Below are 25,160 nucleotides of genomic sequence, written 5' to 3'. Positions count from 1 at the left end.
TACCCGGACCCTTCTTCTATGCAGCCATGATGCTGTAATTGATGCAGTATGTGGTTTGGCATTGTCATGTTGGAAAATGCAAGGTCTTCCCTGAAAGAGACGTCGTCTGGATGGGAGCACATGTTGCTCTAGAACCTGGATATACCTTTCAGCATTGATGGTGTCATTCCAGATGTGTAAGCTGCCCATGCCACACACACTAATGCAACCCCATACCATCAGAGATGCAGGCTTCTGAACTCAGCGCTGATAACAACTCGGGTCGTCCTTCTCCTCTTTAGTCCAAATGACACGGCGTCCCTGATTTCCATAAAGAACTTCAAATTTTGACTCGTCTGACCACAGAACAGTTTTCCACTTTGCCACAGTCCATTTTAAATGAGCCTTGGCCCAGAGAAGACATCTGCGCTTCTGGATCATGTTTAGATACGGCTTCTTCTTTGAACTATAGAGTTTTAGCTGGCAATGGCGGATGGCACGGTGAATTGTGTTCACAGATAATGTTCTCTGGAAATATTCCTGAGCCCATTTTGTGATTTCCAATACAGAAGCATGCCTGTATGTGATGCAGTGCCGTCTAAGGGCCCGAAGATCACGGGCACCCAGTATGGTTTTCCGAACTTGACCCTTACGCACAGAGATTCTTCCAGATTCTCTGAATCTTTTGATGATATTATGCACTGTAGATGATGATATGTTCAAACTCTTTGCAATTTTACACTGTCGAACTCCTTTCTGATATTGCTCCACTATTTGTCGGCGCAGAATTAGGGGGATTGGTGATCCTCTTCTCATCTTTACTTCTGAGAGCCGCTGCCACTCCAAGATGCTCTTTTTATACCCAGTCATGTTAATGACCTTTTGCCAATTGACCTAATGAGTTGCAATTTGGTCCTCCAGCTGTTCCTTTTTTGTACCTTTAACTTTTTCAGCCTCTTATTGCCCCTGTCCCAACTTTTTTGAGATGTGTTGCTGTCATGAAATTTCAAATGAGCCAATATTGGCCCTTTTCGACTACCCTTTTTCAGCTCACTTCAGCTCGCTTCAGCTCACTTCAGCCCGACATGGTTCGCGTTTCGACTACCAAAGAACAGCACGACTCGGCTCGCTTCAGCCCTGCTTAGCCCCTAAAACTCGCACCGTTTTGGAGTGGGGCTGAAGCGAGCCAAAGCAAGCCGAGTGAGGCTGGGGGCATGAGCAGACACTCCCCTGTGCACTGATTGGTGAGGAGGAGGGTCCTCACATGCCCACACACGCCCCGCGAGCACGCTGGGATCTGTAAACACCGTAAACCCGGAAGAAGAATAATTACGAATTACGAGAATTTCTGAAGCCTTATGCGCCTCGCCTCATCTATACGCTCTTGCCAGTATCTGTTGGCGTTGTCTGTGACAACAAGCCACAGCACCAAGACCAGCAACACTAACGACTCCATGTTTATTGTTTACTATTCGGGTTGTGAGACTACCGCTTAAAAGCTCACTGATGTCACTGTTTGCACTGCTTAACGACATCACGTGACGTCCACCCACTTTCGCTAACTCCACCCAATGTGTCCACCCACTTCCAGCCAGCACGGTTCAGCGCGGTTGTAGTCGAAATGCAACTCCAACAGCCCCGCTCAGCTCGACTCAGCCCAACTCAGCATGGCACGGCTCAGCCTGACTCAGCCGCGTTTGTAGTGGAAAAGCGGCATATTTGGCATGAAATTTCAAAATGTCTCACTTTCGACATTTGATATGTTGTCTATGTTCTATTGTGAATACAATATCAGTTTTTGAGATTTGTAAATTATTGCATTCTGTTTTTATTTGCAATTTGTTCTTTGTCCCAACTTTTTTGGAATCGGGGTTGTACTACTATTAACCTACCATATAAAGCACTGAATAGTCTCGCGCCACAGTACCTGGGCACCTGAGTGAACTTCTGGTCTTTTATGACCCACGGCACCAACTTAGATCAAAAGGTGCAGGCTATTTGTTGGTACCTCAAATAGTGAAGGTGACAGCAGGGGGCAGAGCCTTCTCATACAAATCTCCACAGTTATGGAACAGCGATCCAAGTAGTGTTCAGGACTCAGACACAGTCTCGGTGTTTAATATTGGCTGGAAACACATTTGTTTCGTCAAGTGTTTTGTTAATAGCATTTTATTAGGGAAAGGAGCAGATCTATAGGGTTCTCGGGCATAGAGTGTTTTGTTGAACTCAGGTGTTTGGATGCTGCCACCCCGCACTCTCAGTCATAGTCTTGCTGGAGTCCCTGCTTGCACTCGGTGCACAATGTACACTGTTCTTAACCATTAAGTGACAATGAGCATACCTTACAACCTGTTATTCTCTCTTGAGTTACACATGCCACTCCTGAGATACCAGTGATGCTGACCTCTCCTTCTCTCTGGACCAGCCTGATCCATCCTGATGCCTTACTTTTTCCTGGAGTTCTCATCACTTCGCTCCTGTTGAAGATGGCCCCATATTGACAGCCTAAAGATACACTTAGAAGATGGCTTTGGACAATTAATACATTACATTAATGGCACTTAGCAGATGCTCTTATCCAGAGCGATGTACAACATACCCAGAGCAGCCTGGGGAGCAGTTCGGAGTGAGGTGCTTTGCTCAAAGCCATTCCTACTGTTCCAGGAAATCAAACTGGCGACTTTTTGGTCCCAAAGCTGCTGATCTAACCATTAGGCCATGGCTTCCATAGCAGGGCATAAAAGACCAGAAGTTCGGATATGTACAGTATGTGGATCCAGGATTTTTTTTGCTTTTCCCAATGTACAGTGGTGCTTGAAAGTTTGTGAACCCTTTAGAATTTTCTATATTTCTGCATAAATATGACCTAAAACATCATCAGATTTTCACACAAGTCAAGTCAAGTCAAGTCAACTTTATTGTCAAATATGCTATACATGCTCGACATATAGCACAGATGAAATATCAGTCCTCTCTGACCCACGGTGCAAACAGGCAATGCAATAAATAAAAATAGAATAATTGAAAAAACAAACAAACAATATAAACAGTATAAACACTCTAGATAGGAACTAGACAGACTAAACACTCAAACAATATAAACAGTAGAAATAAACAGTATAAACACTAGATAAGAACAAGACAGACTAAACACTCAGACAATATAAACAGTGTAAACACTAGATAAGAACTACACACAGACTAAACACTCAAACAGACAATATAAACAGTATAAACACTCTAGATATGAACTAGACGTAGACTAAACACTCACACACACACACGCACACACAAGTCCTAAAAGTAGATAAAGAGAACCCAGTTAAACAAATGAGACAAAATTATACTTGGTCATTTATTTATTGAGGAAAATGATCCAATATTACATATCTGTGAGTGGCAAAAGTATGTGAACCTGTAGGATTAGCAGTTAATTTGAAGGTGAAATTAGAGTCAGGTGTTTTCAATCAATGGGATGACAATCAGGTGTGAGTGGGCACCCTGTTTTATTTAAAGAACAGGGATCTATCAAAGTCTGATCTTCACAACACGTTTGTGGAAGTGTATCATGGCACGAACAAAGGAGATTTCTGAGGACCTCAGAAAAAGCATTGTTGATGCTCATCAGGCTGGAAAAGGTTACAAAACCATCTCTAAAGAGTTTGGATTCCACCAATCCACAGTCAGACAGATTGTGTACAAATGGAGGAAATTCAGGACCATTGTTATCCTCCTCAGGAGTGGTTGACCAACAAAGATCACTCCAAGAGCAAGGCATGTAATAGTCGGTGAGGTCACAAAAGACCCCAGGGTAACTTCTAAGCAACTGAAGGCCTCTCTCACATTAGCTAATGTCAATGTTCATGAGTCCACCATCAGGAGAACACTAAACAACAATGGTGTACATGGCAGGGTTGCAAGGAGAAAGCCACTGCTCTCCAAAAAGAACATTGCTGCTCATCTGCAGTTTGCTAAAGATCATGTGGACAAGCCAGAAGGCTATTGGAAAAATGTTTTGTGGACGGATGAGACCAAAATAGAACTTTTTGGTTTAAATGAGAAGCGTTATGTTTGGAGAAAGGAAAACACTGCATTCCAGCATAAGAACCTTATCCCATCTGTGAAACATGGTGGTGGTAGTATCATGGTTTGGGCCTGTTTTGCTGCATCTGGGCCAGGATGGCTTGCCATCATTGATGGAACAATGAATTCTGAATTATACCAGCAAATTCTAAAGGAAAATGTCAGGACATCTGTCCATGAACTGAATTTCAAGAGAAGGTGGGTCATGCAGCAAGACAATGACCCTAAGCACACAAGTTGTTCTACCAAAGAATGATTAAAGAAGAATAAAGTTAATGTTTTGGAATGGCCAAGTCAATGTCCTGACCTTAATCCAATGGAAATGCTGTGGAAGGACCTGAAGCGAGCAGTTCATGTGAGGAAACCCACCAACATCCCAGAGTTGAAGCTGTTCTATATGGAGGAACGGGCTAAAATTCCTCCAAGCCAGTGTGCAGGACTGATCAACAGTTACCAGAAACGTTTAGTTGCAGTTATTGCTGCACAAGGGGGTCACACCAGATACTGAAAGCAAAGGTTCACATACTTTTGCCACTCACAGATATGTAATATTGGATCATTTTCCTCAATAAATAAATGACCCAGTATAATATTTTTGTCTCATTTGTTTAACTGGGTTCTCTTTATCTACTTTTAGGACTTGTGTGAAAATCTGATGATGTTTTAGGTCATATTTGTGCAGAAATATAGAAAATTCTAAAGGGTTCACAAACTTTCAAGCACCACTGTAACTCAAAATGTACTGAACGGATTTGGATGAAATTTGGTGGACAGCTTTAGTATTATCTTAGGATCAAGTGATTTGAATCTGATGTTGATAACGCAATATGTGGCTTGGTGGAGGTATGCTCTCTACCGAGTGTCCTTCTAGTTTTAAAAAGTTTTAAAAACTCCTGTTCCTAAAATAACCTGCTGGCTAAAAGTGGATCCAATAAAGTAATAAAGCTGTTTCTTTCTTTCTTTTAACACCAAGTCCTCTGACCTCTGTGTATCCTGCCAGCCTGCAAAGAGTGAAACTGTAAGTCTGATAAGCAATAATTCATATGTATTTTTAGACCAGTGACATATTCTTACTTCCTCTTTTCTCTCTGTTTCACTTGTACTCAAGCAGATGACATAGGCAGGCATCCGGCTCTCTTCTATTTCAGGAGAGGTTATGTGCCTCATATGATCTGGACACTATACGGTGAGACGCTTGTACGATATGGCTTTTCTGGATATCATGACCTCTACATGGAAAAGTGAAGCAAATGGCTGAAGGAGGAGAGCTGAAAATGATCTTCCATTATGAGTGAGATGCTCCAGGAACCAGGGCGGATACATCCTCTGCGTTTCAGAACTACATTCATGGCATTGGTTACAGAGATGAAACTAAATATTTACAGGATGTAGGAAGAGAGAGAGAGAGAGAGTAGGCACAGGAGTGCACATGTGTTATCTCTGTCTGGGTCATTTTTCAATCATGAGTATTCATATGATCTTATTCAGGGATGTCAAACTCAAATCCTGCCCTTGATTGATCATAAAATAAGGCTACTTTTTAAAAAATAATAAAAAACCCCGACTTTATCTATTCTGTTGACTAACAATAATAATAGCTCGAGTATGATGCTTCTTGGAAAAAGAATAACAGAAAATGCAATCTGTGAAAAAAATGCATCAGTGATCTCAGGTAAAATAAAGAGTTGCAGATAAACAGCAGCAAGAGAGAGAGAGAGAGAGAGAGAGCTTCCTCCCATTAATATTCAACAGCTTATAAAATAGCACTTGATCCAGCACGTCATATTATTTTGCAGTATGAGAAAGAAGCAGGAGCTGAAGCAAGGGTGAAAAATCCATTGAGAGCTGGAGCAAAATAATACACTGCAACCTCGTGATAATGAACTCGTTGGAGGACATCCAAATAATTCGTTATTCCGAAAAGTTTGTAATACAGAAATGAAAGAAGAAAGAAAGAATACACTTTATTTATCACACATACACTCACGCAGAGTGAAATTCGTCTTCTGCATTTAACCCATCTGAAGCAGTGAACACACACATGCACACATACAAGTGAGCAGTGAGCACACACACATACCCAGAGCAGCGGGCAGCTCTACTACAGCGCCCGGGGAGCAGTTGGGGGTTAGAGGGCACCTCAGCCCAAGGCCTCCCCGTGTTAACCTAACCACATGTCTTTGGACTGTAAGGGAAAATGGAGCACCTGGAGGAAACCTACGCAGACACGGAGAGAACATGCAAACTCCACACAGAAAGGCCCCCGTCGGCTACTGGGCTCGAACCCAGAACCTAAATGGAACCATTTGTCACACCAAAAACTCACTCTTACATTAAACAAGACCAACTGTGTTTAATTTATATCCATCATCTGTAGCCGCTTTTCCTGTTCTACAGGGTCGCAGGCAAGCTGGAGCCTATCCCAGCTGACTATGGGTGAGAGGTGGGGTACACAGGTTATTGCAGGGCCGACACACAAACAATCATTCACACTTACGGACAATTTAGAGCCACCAATTAGCCTAACCTGCATGTCTTTAGGGGAAACCAGAGCACCCGGAGGAAACCCACACAGGCACAGGGAGAACATGCAAACTCCTCACAGAAAGGCCCTCGTCGTCCACTGGGCTCAAACCCAGGACCTTTTTGCTGCGAGGCTACAGTGCTAACCACTACACCACCCCTGTTTAATTTATATTTACGCTTAATTTACTTACAAATTTACCACGTAAAGAAAATAAGTCATACTCACTGTCATTTGCTTGCCGCATCTTCTTTCTTTTCAGCCCATCATGTTGATTGCAGAGTTATGGTTGAAGTCTTGGAGCTCTTTCTTTTTTGCTTTAAAAGTTGGAATGTAATTTTTCAGGATACCGTGTTCTTTCGATAAATTTGTTGCTTTCTCAAAATGCTTTAGACGATCCAGGATATGAAGTTTGTCTTTGACATAGCTAGCTAGCTAACTTTATTGTCATTCACCTGTGCATTCAAAATGCACATTTGAACAAAATTTAATTCCACTGGCTTACATCAATATAACTGCTGTACTGTATATAATTATTGCACATAATCCAGTCAGTAAAAATACCAAATTTACACATAAATACTAAACAACAACAAAACCCTTAAATAAAATAATATTGTACAGAATAGAATATGCATACTAACTATGCTAGATCTATGAAATATATTCCACAATAAAGATTTTTTTTTCGACGGAGAGTGTCTTACGTTTCCAAGTAGCCATGACAAGAATGCTCAAGTAAAACTGCTTTTATCTCATAAAACAAAGTCTTTTTAAGGGATTTTTTTGAAGTCACTGATCAGCATTCTTGATCATTGTTAATGATCAACACTTAAGCGAGGCTCGTTAAGCCTTTGTTTTATGGTGTTAACATGTATCGTTAACTCGACTGCGGAGTTGATAATTTATTGTTTGCCTCTGGGAGAAAAGGAGCGCATGACTGAGTGATGTTTGTTTTCTGAAGACTGACTCATTGTCACGAAATGCAGGGGACACAAACTTAGTTTGTTATATGCGAAAGTTCATAGTAAAAGAGTTGCAGTGCATATACTTCTTCTTATTGTATTGCACAAGAAAAACTGATACCATGAGCTTGCATAAAGAATGTACCATGAGTGTAAATTGACAAAGAATAAAATTTACTATTCGTAAAGTTTGTACAGGAGATGTATTTAGCAATCATAGCTTCTTTTATGCATAAAAAACAACAAAGCTACTTTGTTAATTTTGTTTCATTAATTTCAACTGTTTTGTGTTTTAATGGGCACTGTCGCCTCACAGCAAGAAGGTCCGGGTTCGAGCCCCGTGGCCGGCGAGGGCCTTTCTGTGTGGAGTTTGCATGTTCTCCCCGTGTCCGCGTGGGTTTCCTCCGGGTGCTCCGGTTTCTCCCACAGTCCAAAGACATGCAGGTTAGGTTAACTGGTGACTCTAAATTGAGTGTAGGTGTGAATGTGAGTGTGAATGGTTGTCTGTGTCTATGTGTCAGCCCTGTGATGACCTGGCGACTTGTCCAGGGTGTACCCCGCCTTTCGCCCGTAGTCAGCTGGGATAGGCTCCTGCTTGCCTGCGACCCTGTAGAACAGGATAAAGCGGCTAGAGATAATGAGATGAGATGAGATTTCAAACCATGAAAACTGAAATTCTTCAATACAGTACTGTGTAAAAGTCTTAGACACATAAAGAAATGCTGTTGACCAAAAATGGCTTAAAAATAATGAAATGAAATGTTTCAAGATTAAAAAATATTATAACTAGTAAGTGACTGCGAGTTGGCATAGTGGTTAGCATGTCTGTCTCTCAACTAGGAGATCGTGAGTTCTACTCACAGTTGGGTCATACCAAAGACCATTGTAAAAATGGTACCTACTGTCAAGGCATGCTGGAATACAGATGCAAGTAGGGAAGTCAAACTCTTGCAGTTTCCAGAGGACACGCCCCCCACTGTAACCCTAGCTGTATAGGCGATGGCTACTGAAATGGAAATTGGCACTGCACCCATGCACTTCAAAAGAATTGGTTAGTACTGGGACAGGAGACTGCCTGGGAAGACCAGATCCTGGTGTGGAAGGGACTTTGATAAGCAGTAAGCCTGAAAAAATGAAACAAAGTCAATATTTGCTGTGAGACGACCCTTTGCTTTCAAAAAAATAGTAGTCTCAGGAACAACGAATGCAGTTTTATAAGAAAATGAGCTGTAGGTTTTACTGAGCATCTTCCAGAACCAGCCACAGTTCTTCTGGACACTTTGACTGTCACATTCGCTTCTTCATTTTGTACCAAAAATGTTCCAGTAGCCTTCATTATGTTTTCTTTCTTAATCTGAAAAGACAGTGCTCTCTTATGGAATATGCTGCTCAGACATAGTGCAAATTTTTTTTCTGTAACATTTAATTTGTGCTGGAAAATGAAACAGATGTTTGGAACTCGAAAATGTTTTTGTACTGACTCGATAATGCAGAAGTCATAAAATAGAAATCTATAAAGTCTGTATGAAAAAAAATGAGGGGGCTAAGACTTTTGCACAGTACTGTATATCAATCAGTATATCATCACCATAAATCTCCAGGATGAAATATACCCACACCATATTTTATCATCACTCATTGCATTCACACAAGAAAGTAGCACAATAGTGTTGCGATCCTGTGACTCCTCGTTCCATCCTTTTTCTCCTTGTGCTTTTAAATATTTCCCTGTACTTTGCTTCTCAATAAGAAGCTTTCGCCTCCATACAGTACGTTTGGCTGCGGAATCTGTAATATGGCCGAGTCCACGGTAATCAGCTCCACATTTCATCAATAGAAAGAAAAAAAATCCTGAACACCTACCAAAGGCTGTTGTTTTAAAACATGGAATCTTCCAATGATTAATTACCCTGGGCTCGGGAAAGAAAAATACCTGATTTAAAAAGCAAATAAGAGCAAAAATTACCATGCTGCAGCTTTTCTTCCTCCATTGCAGTAATTGAAAATTGGATTAAAGGGCCAGGAGGACATTTTGCCCTATAATTTACAAAAGCAAAAAGCGTCTTTTCTTCATAAAGTGTTCATGAATGTTCAGCATGGGTTACTCACTATAGGACCCATTTCTATTTTTTTTTTCCAAAATGTCAATATAATTATTGTTTCAAAGTTGAGCAATAATTCCTGGAGAATTGTTTACCCATTTTTGAATGTATTCACATATGAATGGAAAAAAAAAAGCCCAGAAAAAAATATCTTAGATAAAATATTTAAATATTATTGGCTGGCTTTTTGTCGTGGTATATCAGATATATTCCATTCAGCTAGCATGATATGGAATGAGTCAAAGACGATATTTGTCATGGTCCTACCTGTGGGCTTCTCTCTTCAGGTAACATCTCCACTCAGCATTACCGGCCATGCCCGCACTCACTTCCTCTTATTAACTTTCAGTGACTGTCATTGGCTGTTGCTGATCACCTGCCTTCCCCCTGTGTGTATTTATACTGCAGTCCTCCCAAGCTTCTGTATCAGATCATCTGCAACTCTCAGCGTGATAACCTGCTCTGTGTTCCTACTACTCTGACTCCTGAAGATATTCTGTTCCGTCTGACTCTGTCTGCTCTCCAGCCCCGGTAACCTGATCTGCCTTCTGTCCTGTCGACTCTGCCTCTTGCCTGCCTCTCCTGTACCTTTGCCTGATCTCCAGCTCGCCCAGCCCTGCTGCTCGCCATATGCCTGGTGTGAGCAGCCCTGCCTGGAGCCCTACTCTTCTGCCCTGGTAACCTGACCCTGCATTTCTGTCCCCTATCTTGCTACCTGATTTGTGACTGTGTTCCAGCCTGCTCTCTATCTCCTGCCTGCTGAGGGACTGCTTGCTGGGAGACTGCCTGAAACCCAAGAGCTGTCAGCTTACAGCCACACCTCTCTGACTATGCCTGATCCTGTCTGATCTCAGAAGCTAAGCAGGGTCAGGCCTGGTCAGTATTTGGATGGGAGACCTCAGATGTCACCAGCTTCTCAGTCCTCCTGCCACTGAACTTCACACACATTCTCCCAACTCCCTTTTCCCCTGTTATTAATAGACTGTGGTTCGAGTGCATTTAATCTCATCTCCTGTCTGGTCCTTGACAGAACGATCTGACCACGACATGGAGTCAGTGCCCGACCCCTAGACCGGCTGCAGCGCACCGAAGGAGATGTCAGTCGGATGTCTACTGATGTTGCAGCCCTGATCCAGCTTGGTCATCAGCTCCAGCAACAACGACTGGACCAACACTCCAGCTGCTCACCGCCCTAGCACCCCCTGCTCCTCCGAGTCAACCACTGCCACCCCTTGTTGCATCAGCCCCTGTCATACCTGCCACTGACATGCCAGCTCTGGGAGGTGCTCCTGCTGCGCTCGATGCCCCGGAACCCAAGGTCGGCAGTCCGGAGCGTTTTGACGGTGACCCCTCCCAAGTTCGTGCTTTCCTGACCAGCTGCCGGTTGCTGTTCGACCTGCAGCCCAGAACCTTCGTGGCGAAGGTGGCCTTCATCATCACTCGTCTGACTGGCCGCGCCCACCTGTGGGGGACTGCTGAGTATGAACGCCGGACACCGGCGTGTGCCTCCTTCTCCCTGTTTGCAGCGGAGATAACTAAGGTTTTCGACCTGGGCTCGTAGTCAGTAGAGGCATCCGGAGGACTGATGAGTATTCGCCAAGGCAGACGAACAGTGGCTGACTACTCGATTGATTTCCGGACCTTGGCCTGGCGCAGCAAGTGGAACATGCAGGCGCTGGTGGACTCCTTTCTGCACAGCCTGGCCGACTACATGAAGGATGAACTGGTCTCGTACGAACAACCATCGACACTTGATGAGGCCATTGCCCTGGCCGTCTGCATTGACCACCGGGTCCAGACCCGCTGACGAGAGAGGGCCTGCCAGACTCAGTCAGTCACCAGCGCACGGAGTAACCCAGCCCCTTCCACGTCTCCTGCTGCTTCTCCGCCAAGCCTTCTGGACCAGTCAGAGCTCATGGAGATCGGCCGTGCTTCCCTCAGCCCGGCAGAGTGCCAGCATCGGATCACCTCCAATCTGTGCCTGCACTGTGGGGGTGACTGTCACCGTGCTGCCTCTTGCCCAGTAGAAGCCTGAGCTCACCGGACATAGGAGGGGCCCGGCTGAGCTCCATTCCTCCACCAGCCAGAAACCTATGCTCCAAGTTTGTCTTCGTCTGTTGGATTCCACCCACACCCTGGCCACCCTGGTTGACTCTGGCGCCGAGGCTAACATCATGGACACTGAGCTTGCATGCCAGTTGGGTCTGCAAAGCCATCACTTATCCTCTCCTGTTCCAGCCAGGGCGCTGGATGGCCATCTCCTTGGCACCGTCACCCGCCTCACTGCCCCTGTTCCGATGACTGTCAGGCAACCACCACGAAACCATCCAGTTTCACCTGCTCCGTTTCCCCGGCCAACCTCTCATCCTGGGCTATTCATGGCTCTGCCAGCACAGTCCTCACCTCGACTGGGCCACTGAATCGATAAGAGAATGGGGCAAGGACTGCCACTGGACCTGCTTACGAGCCGCCACTCTAAACCCCTGTACTCCACCTGCCAGCTCTGCCCCCAACCTCACTAATGTCCCAGTGTGTTATCACAGCCTTTGGGAGGTATTCAGCAAAGCCAAGGCCACTTCCTTGCCTCCTCACCGGCCCTACGACTGCGCCATTGATCTCCTCCCAGGCACTGCACCACCCAAGGGCCGTCTCTACTCTCTGTCCGCCCCAGAAAGGAAGGCGATGGAGGACTACATCAGTGACTCTCTGGCTGCTGGCCTCATCCGTCCATCCTCCTCTCCCGCCGGTGCTGGGTTCTTCTTTGTGGGAAAGAAGGATGGATCCCTGCGCCCCTGCATCGATTACAGGGGTCTCAATGATATCACCGTCAAGAACCGATACCCTCTCCCACTGCTCACCTCCGCCTTCGAGCTGCTCCAGGGAGCCATGGTCTTCACCAAACTTGATCTCCAGAATGCCTACCACCTGGTTCGGATAAGGGAGGGAGACGAGTGGAAGACCGTGTTCAACACCCCCACCGGTCATTATGAATACCGGGTGATGCCGTTTGGCCTTACCAACGCGCCAGCGGTATTCCAGGCTCTGGTGAATGATGTCCTGCGAGATATGTTGAACAAGTTCGTGTTCGTTTTCCTCGATGACATCCTGATCTTCTCCCAAACCCTATCCGAACACACCCAGCATGTCCAGCAAGTGCTCCGTCGTCTCCTTGAAAACTCCCTCTTCGTCAAGGCAGAGAAGTGTGAGTTTCATATCAAGTCTGTGGGGTTCCTGGGGTACATCGTGGCAGAGGGGAGCATCCAGATGGACCCTGCCAAAGTCTCAGCAGTGACTTCATGGCCAGTACCAGAGAGCAGGAAGAAGCTTCAGCAGTTCCTGGGCTTCGCAAATTTCTACAGGAAATTCATTCGTAATTACAGCACCATTGCGTCACCCCTCACTGCTTTGACCAGCACCAAACAGCCCTTCGCCTGGACCCCGGCTGCCAACGAAGCCTTTGCCACCCTCAAGGCTCGGTTCACCACTGCTCCCGTCCTCCGGATGCCAGATGCGGAGCAGCAATTCATTGTAGAGGTGGACGCCTCAGATGTGGGAGTCGGGGCAGTGCTCTCACAGAGGTCAGCAGAGGACAACAAACTCCACCCCTGTGCATTCTTCTCCCGCCGGCTATCGCCGGTCGAACGCAATTACGACATAGGCAACCAGGAACTGCTGGCGGTCAAGCTCACCCTGGAGGAATGGCATCATTGGCTGGAGGGGTGCGTAGTCCCATTCCTGGTCTGGACAGACCATAAGAATCTGGAATACATCCGCACCGCCAAACGACTCAACCCCAGACAGGCCCGCTGGGCTTTCTTTTTCACCAGATTCAATTTCACCCTTTCGTACCGGCCCGGATCTCGCAACACCAAGCCTGACGCACTCTCCCGCCAGTTCCAGAAGGATGATGCCCCCTCCAAGGATCCGGATCCCATCCTACCTGACCCCTGTATCGTTGCTGCTCTGACCTGGGACATTGAAGAACGAATGCGGGAAGCCCTCCATGACCAACCCAGCCCCAGTGCATGCCCCGCAAGTCACCTCTTTGTTCCTGAAGACCTGCGATCCCAGGTTATACAATGGGGACACGACTCCTGTCTAGCCTGCCACCCTGGTTCCACTCGCACCTACCACCTGCTCGCCCAATGGTTCTGGTGGCCTACTATGAGCAGGGATGTGCGAGACTTCGTACGAGCCTGCCTTACCTGCAATCAAAATAAGTCCTCCAGCTGGCCTCCTGCCGGTTTGCTCCAGCCTCTGCCTGTGCCAATGCGACCCTGGTCCCACATTTCCCTGGATTTTGTTGCAGGTCTGCCCCCTTCTAACAGGATGATGGTCATACTCACCATCGTGGACCGCTTTAGCAAGATGGCACACTTTGTTCCCCTCCCAAAACTACCGTCAGCCAAAGAGACCGCCCAGATTGTCCTGCAGCATGTCTTCCGCATCCATGGGCTGCCCAAGGACATCGTTTCAGACCGGGGGCCGCAATTCGCCTCCTCTTTCTGGAAGGAGTTCTGTCACCTACTCGGGGCCACCGCCAGCCTCACCTCCGGATTCCGACCCCAGTCCAATGGCCAGTCAGAGCGGACTAACCAGGAGTTGGAGAAGGCACTTCAGTGCATGGTGTCACGCATCCCTAGGGCCTGGTGCGAGCACCTGCTGTGGGTGGAATACTCTCACAACTCCCTCACCAGCTCAGCCACTGGGCTGTCCTCATTCCACTGCGTGTATGGCTACCAACCACCCCTGTTCCCCAGCCAGGAGGGAGAGGTCACCTGCCCACCTCGCCCTTACCTATGCACGCCGAAGCCGCCGCACCTGGTCTCAAGCCCGCGCTGCACTCCTCAAGTCAGTCACCAGCTACTCTACTGGAGCCAACTGGCAGAGGACGCCTGCACCCACCTACCGGGTGGGCCAGAAGGTGTGGTTATCAGCCAAGGACCTGCCCCTCCAGGTGGAGTCTCGTAAGCTGGCACCTCAGTTCATCGGACCATTCCCGATCCAGAGGATAATCAGCCAGTCTGCTGTCCGGCTCCGACTGCCCAAGTCAATGAGAGTGCACCCCACCTTCCACATCTCTAAGATTAAGCCAATGCACGAGAGCCCGCTGGTCCCAGCTGCACCTTCTCCTCCTCCTCGTCTCATCGATGGTGGCCCGGTCTACTCCGTCCGGCGACTGCTGAAGTCACAGCGCAGGGGCCTCCAATACCTGATGGATTGGGAGGGCTATGGTCCTGAGGAGAGGATGTGGGTCCCTGCTGGGAGAATCGTAGACCGTACCCTCATCAGCACCTTTCATCGCCTGCATCCGGACTAGCCGGCCAACCGGAGGGGTCGACCAAAGGGTTCTTGTCGGAATGACAATGCACCAACCGCTACTGTCCTTGAGTCTGATTCTGAACCAGATCCTGAGGCCTTGGACACTGACCGGTCAGAGGAGTTCTGACCCTCCACCGATATTCCCCCTCCTCCCGCCCGTCTTTGTGGATCTGTGGCTAGGGACTTCTGGAGCCGTCCCTTGAGGGGGGGGGGGGGGGTTCTGTCATTGTCCTACCTGTGGGCTTCTCTCTTCAGGTAACATCTCCACTCAGCATTACCGACCACGCCCGCACTCACTTCCTCTTATTAACTATCAGTGATTGTCATTGACTGTTGCCGATCACTTGCTTTCCCCCTGTGTGTATTTATACTGCAGTCCTCCCAAGCTTCTGTGTCAGATCATCTGCAACTCTCAGCGTGATAACCTGCTCTGTGTTCCTACTACTCTGACTCCTGAAGATATTCTGTTTCGTCTGACTCTGTCTGCTCTCCAGCCCCGGTAACCTGATCTGCTTTCTGTCCTGTTGACTCTGCCTCTTGCCTGCCTCTCCTGTACCTTCGCCTGATCTCCAGCTCGCCCAGCCCTGCTGCTCACCTGCCTCTCCATCTGCCTGGTGTGAGCAGCCCTGCCTGGAGCCCTACTCTTCTGCCCTGGTAACCTGACCCTGCATTTCTGTCCCCTATCTTGCTACCTGATTTGTGACTCTGTGTTCCAGCCTGCTCTCTATCTCCTGCCTGCTGGGAGACTGCCTGAAACCCAAGAACTGTTAGCCTATAGCCACACCTCTTTGGCTATGCCTGATCCTGTCTGATCTCAGAAGCTAAGCAGGGTCAGGCCTGGTCAGTACTGGGATGGGAGACCTCAGATGTCACCACCACGCTCCCACCAGCCATCCCTGCCTCTTGCCACTGAACTTCACACACATTCTCCCAACTCCCTTTTCCCCTGTTATTATTAAACTGTGGTTTGAGTGCATTTGATCTCCTCCTGTCTGGTCCTTGACAGAACGATCTGACCAAGACATGGAGTCAGCGCCCGAGCCCTCTGCCCTAGACCGGCTGCAGCGCACTGAAGGAGATGTCAGTCGGATGTCTGCTGACGTTGCAGCCCTGATCCTCTGACTCTGTCTGCTCTCCAGCCCCGGTAACCTGATCTGCCTTCTGTCCTGTCGACTCTGCCTCTCCTGTACCTTCGCCTGATCTCCAGCTTGCTGAGGGACTACTGCTGGGAGACTGCCTGAAACCCAAGTGCTGTCAGCCTACAGCCACACCTCTCTGACTACACCTGATCCTGTCTGATTTCAGAAGCTAAGCAGGGTTGGGCCTGGTCAGTGCTTGGATGGGAGACAGATGTCACCACCATGCTCCCATCAGCCTCTCAGTCCTCCTGCCACTGAACTTCACACACATTCTCCCAACTCCCTTTTCCCCTGTTATTAATAAACTGTGGTTCGAGTGCATTTGATCGCCTCTCCTGTCTGGTCCTTGACAGATATTGTTATTATTATACATACACATTCCTTTCAGGTGTTCAATGCATCCTTCTCTTTCAAAATTCTCTCAATCTTACGTTTAATGAAGCAAACCTGGTGGCCATGTTTGTTTACAAATTGTCCTAGTCACTCACTAGTGTGGAAGTTTTACGTCTCTGACGTGTGACGTCACGTTGTCTTGACAACCATCCATGCAATATCGTAAACCATCTTCAACGCTCATTCTCCATTGGATAGAGTGACGCAATGCACGTAGGATAAGCGATATACTAACAATATTGCATGCTATCAAACCAAATGAATGGAACCTGCTAGAAGGGAATAGAACACATGTTTATATTCCATTGAAAAAGTGTCCTGTCTGTATAATAATATGCATTATTCCACAGTGCTGCTGAATTCTGGATTCTGATTGGTCAGAAGGTGTTGATTAATTTCTCCAACAGCAGCTCTGACAGGAGTGCAGCTGCAAATCATGTTTTCCAGCATAGAAGCGGAATTTCACAATTGAAAACTGCGCAGTGCTTTAACACCCATATCAGCCCTTTCTGAAAACTGACATGCTTCTTCAAAGTGATGGATGCCATTAATTTTCAGCAACAGCTGGCAATTAAAAGGCTGCATCCCAAATTGCATACTAGTGCCCTAAATAGTAGAGTAAAACATGACACTCTTTTTGATAACAGGTAACCAACATCCCTGTACAATATTGATATATTATTTGAGATTCTGTGTGTAGGAACCTGTGACCTGTTACTGTCGGAGCAACCGCAAATAATTTCATATGTATGCTACGGCTTATACCTGCTGGAATAAAATCGATATAAAGGTTTATGCAGGCTAAGGAAGGGCTTATTACTGCATTCCATGTAACCTTAAGAACAAGGTCCTGAAGTAAAATGTTAGAGGAACTGAAGGTAAATTTTTTTTTATGATCAAAATTCTATTTATCTCATTTTATTAAATGTCGGAATGCATTTTTGATCGCTATTTTGTCGCTGCTATAGCAAGTTATGAGTGTTTGAAATATGCTCTGTAATATATCAGTCCATATGTCAAAGCAATGGCTGTAAACGAGATGCATTGAGACCAGTGCGAGACATCATAGGACGGAACGTACAGCGGAAATCAAAGTGACCGACATCTGCCAATGTTATCAAAAGACAAGTGCGCTCTCTTCGAACGCTGATGTAATCAAGCTGGAAGTTGTGTTTGTTTTGATAGCAATCAGGAAAGTTTGAAAAAAGTAGGCAGTAATCGCCATTTAAACTCGTTTTTGTGCAATACTTCGTTTGGAAAACAGTTTTCAAAATGGCGGCACTGACACCTGGCTGACACTTCACGTTTCGAAGTCTCGCACAAGTCTCGTGAAGATCGCGCGGATAAGCAACGCCTGCAGTCGACCAGACGAACTAAATTCAACATGGCTAAAAACCGAATAGGCCGATAAGTATAATATTTAAATGCAATTAGTTGCCAATACGAGACACGATATAAGGTTACTAAAACCGAAAACGTAATTGAATAACACGTTATCAAATTTAAAATTGACTTCAGTTCTCCTTGAAGTAAAAACTCCATATAAACCTGTGTAAGATTTTATATTCTCGCCTGTGTTTGGCCTTCATTTGCATACTGCAACATGATTGGCTTTCATATTTTGTGATGTAATAACACTAGTTTTGTTTTCACTCCGAACTTTCAGCGAATTGTTTCTTAAACATTGACAATGATTCACTTTGACTCAACTTATTTCCCCTGAAAGGATTCTATCATAAAAATGAAAGTTTTAAATAAACATTTCCTGATATAGGCGGCACGGTGGTGTAGTGGTTAGCGCTGTCACCTCACAGCAAGAAGGTCCTAGGTTCGAGCCCCGGGGCTGGCAAGGGCCTTTCTGTGTGGAGTTTGCATGTTCTCCCCGTGTCCGCGTGGGTTTCCTCCGGGTGCTCCGGTTTCCCCCACAGTCCAAAGACATGCAGGTTAGGTTAACTGGTGACTCTAAATTGGCCATAGGTGTGAGTGTGAATGGTTGTCTGTGTCAGCCCTGTGATGACCTGGCGACTTGTCCAGGGTGTACCCCGCCTTTCGCCCATAGTCAGCTGGGATAGGATCCAGCTTGCCTGCGACCCTGTAGAAGGATAAAGCGGCTAGAGATAATGAGATGAGATGAGATTTCCTGATATATATATATATATATATATATATATAGTAATAAGGAAAGGTACATTTAGTATCTGTAAGATGTTTTACCTGGATGTAAGGAGAAAAAATGGCCTCAAACAAGAAGACGGTACAGTTTCATTTCCTGATTGTAGCTCTCATTTTAAATGGATTTCAAGAAGTGATGGATACAATTCTAAATAAATGAGAACAATCCATTTAGGCGGTGTGTCAGACTGAACTCGTCGTCTCTGGGCCTGAACCAAAAACACTTCTTTTAATTCCCTGAGCAGTTCTGACAACTTTATGAGCTAATGTATTAGCATATACATTTACTCTGATGAACCAGAGGAAAGTACAGAGTGTGTCTTGGAGAAGAAACCAGGAGGAGGGGGGAAAAAAAAGGGGGAAAAAAGCCCTACATATCATACGACTTAACAGTTAATCCTTGTTTTATTATTGCTGCACAGCTGGATAGGAGTAGATTAAAAACAACATGAAATGTTTTTTTCAGCAGGTTTATTAAGGGGAAGAGATTAGTTTGCCTTGGGGATTAGCGCAGACCTTCTGATATCTATATCTATGGGTCATTCTAGAATTCAGGGTACATTTTGTGTCTCCGAGATAAACCTTTTGTTATTTTAATGCAAATTATGACAAACTTTCACCAATAGCAATGCCTGACGTACATTTTAGACCCAATTTATCCATAAAACATGAACTAAATAAATGACCCCCACCCCTCCCCCTAAATTATTGGCTGTCTTCAACTCCTGATTCATCCATTCAACTTGAATAAACAGGAAGTGATTCAGTCTAACTATTTGTTCTTTGGAGCATATTCTATTCGCTGTTCTAAAATCAATTGCACAGAAAGTCTATTTTCTGTATTATGTGAAATTTCCGTCATAAAAAATATATTTTTTTATCCATCCCAATGTTCTTGTCAATTCTGTTAATCATGTTATAAAACCGCATAAAATCCGCAAAGACTTTTAATAATATGCATGACCCCTGCACCGAATGATGTCACTTCCTCTGGTGGGAGACTTCAGAAAGGCCGTGAGGTATGTTATGTTATGTTATGTTATGTTATGTTATGTTATGTTATGTTTCTTCTCTCATTAATTTGAACAAAATGTTGAGGATTTTACACCAGCAGTAGATTAATTATTCGTCAAACCTGTTATTGTGATATTGGAGCGAATCTCTCAGTCATTAAAAAAAAAAACAATTATATGATTGCAATGCATAAAATTCCATTTTTATGCATGCCATGTGGTAGCTAGTTTGAGGTTAGAATGTGGAGTTAAGACACAAAATGGAGGGAAATGTCAACTCTGTTATCATACATTTTGTTCATGGATTGCCCAGCTTGGCGATAACAGAGTTGACGACAGCTAACAGAGTCAACACTTGAAATGTACCCACAATTACAGAATGGGCCAGATGTGTGAAAAATGTTTGACTCAGAAGCTACCCAACAAATCAATGTAGCTCAAATTATGGTGCCTGAGAAAGCCCACAGCACTTCCGAATGAAGACAACACTTGCAAATGCAGAAAACATTTGCATCAAGAAACACCTTCTTTTCAATTTGCAAGACATTTCTTATTGCAAGTACACGTCATCGAATCGGTGCATGTCTTTCCTACATTTGCGAGTGTTGTCATAATTTAGAAGCGTTATGGCCTCTTTCGGCAACCATATCAAATTAGACAAAAATGATCAGGAACCAGTTAATCCAGTTTTCTTTTGGAAGAAAGAGTAAAAATCACCAGAATTGTCTGAATTTCATGAATGAACAGTTAAAAATAGTAAAGGTTATGCTTAAAGGACAGGGTGAGAAATTGTAGCTTTGAAATCCATGAAATTGTAATTGTATGAAATCCAGTAAAATTAGAATCATTCGGTAGAATTTTCACAAATTTCGCATGGAATCAGATCCAGTAATGTGGGTAAAACTATTAACTTAGCTATTAGCTAGAAATCATGAGCAAATTACTGAGAATGTAAGTGTTAGGTGTCTAATGTTGACATCAGGTGAACGGTGGTTGGGAATAAATTGATCAGGACGCCACTCAAGGTTTGTTGCTAAAGATGTGATTGTTTTTAATTTTTTTTGAATATTTTTGACTCATTATCTTCTCCAGCTGTGTTGGAGGAGGTTAAGTTTTTGCCTCTGTTTGTTTGTTTGATTGTTTGTCCGATCCCAACATAACTTAAAAAGTAGTGAACAGATTTTGATGAAATTTGGAAGAAAGCTTGTCCATGGGCCAATGAACAATTACTTAGATTTTGGTGCAAATTCGAATATGTGTGTGGATCTGCGATTTTTACCTCACCCGGGACGGAGTCCACCAGGGGGCAAGGTATTGTTTTTGGTGGCGTTTCTTTGTTTGCTTGTTTGTTTGTTTGTTTCTTTGTTTTTTTGTTAATGATATTACAGGAAAACGGCTGAACCAATCTTCATGAAACTTTCAGGACAGATGGGCATTGGTCTCAAATAGAACCGCTACAATTTTGGGGGTCATCCGGTCAAGGTCAAGGTTTTTGTGGCGACTGCTTCATATAGAGGCACTAGCCACTATGTCATCATGCTGTAAGAATGTAAGAGTGTAACAATCGCGCAGTACAGTGTGAGAGCAGCATGGTGTGTTCTGATTGGCTGAGAGCAGCAGATAATCAGAATCAGAACCATGTTTATTGGCCAAGTATGTTCACACAGAAGGTCGAAATCAAGGTCAAGGTCACCAAAAAGGTCAAAATTGTTTTTTTTTCACGATATCTTCGTTCATATTCATCATAAGTGCGACCAGGTGAGGTTTGTTTTGCATGGCGACATTTTTTTTTTGGCCTCTTCCCAATGTAACTCAAAAAGTAGTGAACGGATTTGGATGAAATTTGGTGGAAAGGTGAGTCATGAGCAAGGACACATTATCCTAATGGGCTTCATGGGCAGCTGCCCAGGGCCTCGGCCACTAGGGGGCCTCAGAGGTAACGAGATTGGAAAATATGAAACGATATTTTCAGAAGTTTTGATAATATTGATAACATTTTTGATGCATTTCACCGCCTGTAAGGAAGCCCACCTTGTCCCGTCGCATAAATCACCCGTCATTGTCATATGATCACTGTCCACCATGTCTTCACACCACGGGCGATTGCTCTAAGACAACGAGGGAGGCTCAGCCTCCTCTAAAAACGCCCTTATAACTTTAATGTGTGCGTGAGTTTCTCCCCCTCGTGACAGTGCGATGCAGCGCAGCCTCAGTGGGCTTCAATGGCATTTGGGAGCTCTGCGCTTTCAATCTCAAAATGCAAGACGATTATTGGACAAATACTGCGAAAATGCCCGCCTACGGACTCCCACGGACTCCCAGCCTCAGTGGACTTCAATGGCATTTGGGAGCTCTGCGCTTTTCAATCTCAAAATGCAAGACGGTTATTGGACAAATACTGTGAAAACGCCCGCCCACGGACTCCCAGCCTCACATGGGAGGGACATGGCAGTTTCCGCGAGGAGACTGGTGATTGGTGAAAGCGGCTGGATATTTTCTTTGATTGACAGCTCGTTTCAACTATAGACAGGCAGCGGTACAGTGTTGCCAGATTGGGGGTTTCCCGCTCAATTGAGCGGTTTTAAGTGCATATTGGCGGGTTTTGAACATATTTTGGGCTGGATAACGTCAGCAGTATCTGGCAACGTCAGTTCAGTCCCATGCGGATTCGCAAGTGCTGTGGTGTATTGTAAGAGATCAGCTTACATTTCGATTTCATTCATTACATACGGTTTCTACCAGCTTTTTTAGTTTGTATATATTTTCATTGTAAATAAAGTGTAAATATAGTGTTGTCAAGTTTGCTATCTTAGTTCCAGAAATTTCGTTTATTTGAGCGACTGAACTTGAACTTGAGGGGGCTAGTCAGCTAGCAAGAAAGCTGCGCACGGATGCCAAGCATTGCTGTTTTAATTTTGGCGAAGCCATTTGCCAGTCTTCCTTTCGAGGAAAAAATTAAAATTAAAGAGCAGGGTAGACCAACACCTCAAATTGACTTGGTGAAAAAGGTAGGGAATAATACTCGTTCCTTTCAGCTCTCCTGGTACGAGAAAGTGAATTGGCTAACAGCAAGTGACCCACATCAACAACAGTAAATAGGCTACTTTAGTAATATGTCACGGATGGACCAAAAATATAGAATCTATTTAAAATGTTTATGCTGAGTATATTATATTGGAATATATATTTTTCTGGATATGAATTAAACAATTTGGAAAACATTTTTAAACAAAAACACAGCCGAGAACATTTCACACTACAGACCTGGATTAAAAGTGAAGGGTTATCAAAATTGTCAATAAAACATTTCTCAGTCAAAATAAGTAAAATATAGGGAAAGTGTCATTGAATGAAATGTGTGGCACCCAGCTCTACTGCTGAGGTTCCTGACAAAGAGCTGCTTTCAATAATGATCAATTTTTAAACAACATGCCACAATTTTAAAATATAAAATGTGAAAATATACCCCCCCCCCCCCCAACACCACCATCATGTATATTGGACAGTCGGCTAATGGGCCAAAAGAACCTGTTATTTCACAGTTTGTGATGCTGCCAACAATCAGCCAGATCAGAGGCAAGAGTATGGGCAAAATTGATGTGTTTTTTCTTTTAAAATCTGGAAATATCGTAACCAACCAGCCTCCCCTGTTTGAAAGACTACCAGCCGCCACTGCTTCACACACTACGCCAGCTTGAGTTCAATGATTTAATTAATGACTTCGCTTTCCAGAAAAGTAGGAAAGTGCCCTTGTAAGTTGACCCATGGCTGTCAAACTGAATGCGCAAAGCTGTGTGCCGCTGCTGTTTGGGACATTACGTGTGTGAAAGGATGAAATGTTTCACACAGCCTAACATTTTTATATTTATTTCTGAGAAGCAAGATATTTTTCTTTCTTTGTTATCGCTCTTTGTTTTCACAAGTTAAGTCACCTGGATTCCAAAATGAAAACGAACGGTTATATACCAAATGAATGTTCTTGTTCTGAATACTAAAGAAACTGTCGTAGGCCTCGGTTATGTTCTTGACATGTTGTTCATTGACTCACTCATTCAAAGGCTTTTTGAAGCTAAACTTTAGTTAACCAGACTTGTTAACCGTGATGTCTGATGGATTTTTTCACCATGCAGTTGCCTATTTCACCATTGCTTTTTCTCGATTAAATAGGTGTTGTTGGATATAAAGTTTTATCGTTCAATAGTATTTCTAATGGGTGGCATGGCGGTGTAGTGGTTAGCGCTGTCGCCTCACAGCAAGAAGGTCCAGGTTCGAGCCCCGTGGCCGGCAAGGGCCTTTCTGTGTGGAGTTTGCATGTTCTCCCCGTGTCCGCGTGGGTTTCCTCCGGGTGCTCCGGTTTCCCCCACAGTCCAAAGACATGCAGGTTAGGTTAACTGGTGACTCTAAATTGAGCGTAGGCGTGAATGTGAGTGTGAATGGTTGTCTGTGTCTATGTGTCAGCCCTGTGATGACCTGGCGACTTGTCCAGGGTGTACCCCGCCTTTCGCCCGTAGTCAGCTGGGATAGGCTCCAGCTTGCCTGCGACCCTGTAGAACAGGATAAAGCGGCTCGAGATAATGAGATGAGATGAGTATTTCTAATTGTGCCACTGTCATTATTTAAGTTTCTGTGTCTAGTTAGACAGGCACGTCTGAGGGGGTGAATTTGCTGAGCGGACTTGACAACAGGCGGGGGTGGGGCCTCGGGGGGGTGTCTGCCCAGGGCCTCGGCAAGGGTTAACGCGGCCCTGGTCATGAGCCAAGGAACAATTAATTCAATTTTGATGTAAATCCAGATATGTATGTGGATCCAGGACTTTTTTTGCTTTTCCCAACATAACTCAAAAAGTTGTGAACGGTTTTGGATGAAATTTGGTGGACAGCTTTAGTATTATCCTAGTTTCAAGTGGTCTGATTTTGATGTTGATAATATGTGGCTTGGCGGAGGTATGGACTCTAATTGACCGAGTGCCCTTTGAATTTTGGTGTGTGTTATGTAGCTAATGTTAGCTGATCAATACACTATTGGATTTTGATTTTGAAACCACAATTCATGGGCTGTACTGAGATATACTGATAAATGATACTCAGACCTTGGATGCAACCACAGACTTCCTGAAGTCCTGTTCAGAAGTTATGCAAGAGTTAGTCTTTCTTCCTCCTTTTTTTTTGTAAAAAGAAATTGACATTTTTGTCAACGTTGCTTTATTTTTGTCAACATCTCAAACATTTTGACTGAAGTGAACATGGGAATCCAGGGCCAGCGGTAACAAGGGCACCATTTCCGTTCACCACTTTTACTGCTGAGGACTGAACTCCACTTTAGAGATTTATCCTTTATTTATCTTTATTTATCAAGGTGTGTTGTAGTTGAGGACATGAAGTAAATGACTCTGTGTTCATGTTCAGCGAGTAACTCATCGCCATGAAAACCATTCATCAGCAACATTACCCCCATCCTGTTCTATCCCC

Source organism: Neoarius graeffei, chromosome 6, assembly GCF_027579695.1.
Source record: "Neoarius graeffei isolate fNeoGra1 chromosome 6, fNeoGra1.pri, whole genome shotgun sequence".
Lineage (NCBI taxonomy): Eukaryota > Metazoa > Chordata > Actinopteri > Siluriformes > Ariidae > Neoarius > Neoarius graeffei.
This window is presented reverse-complemented; position numbering follows the sequence as displayed.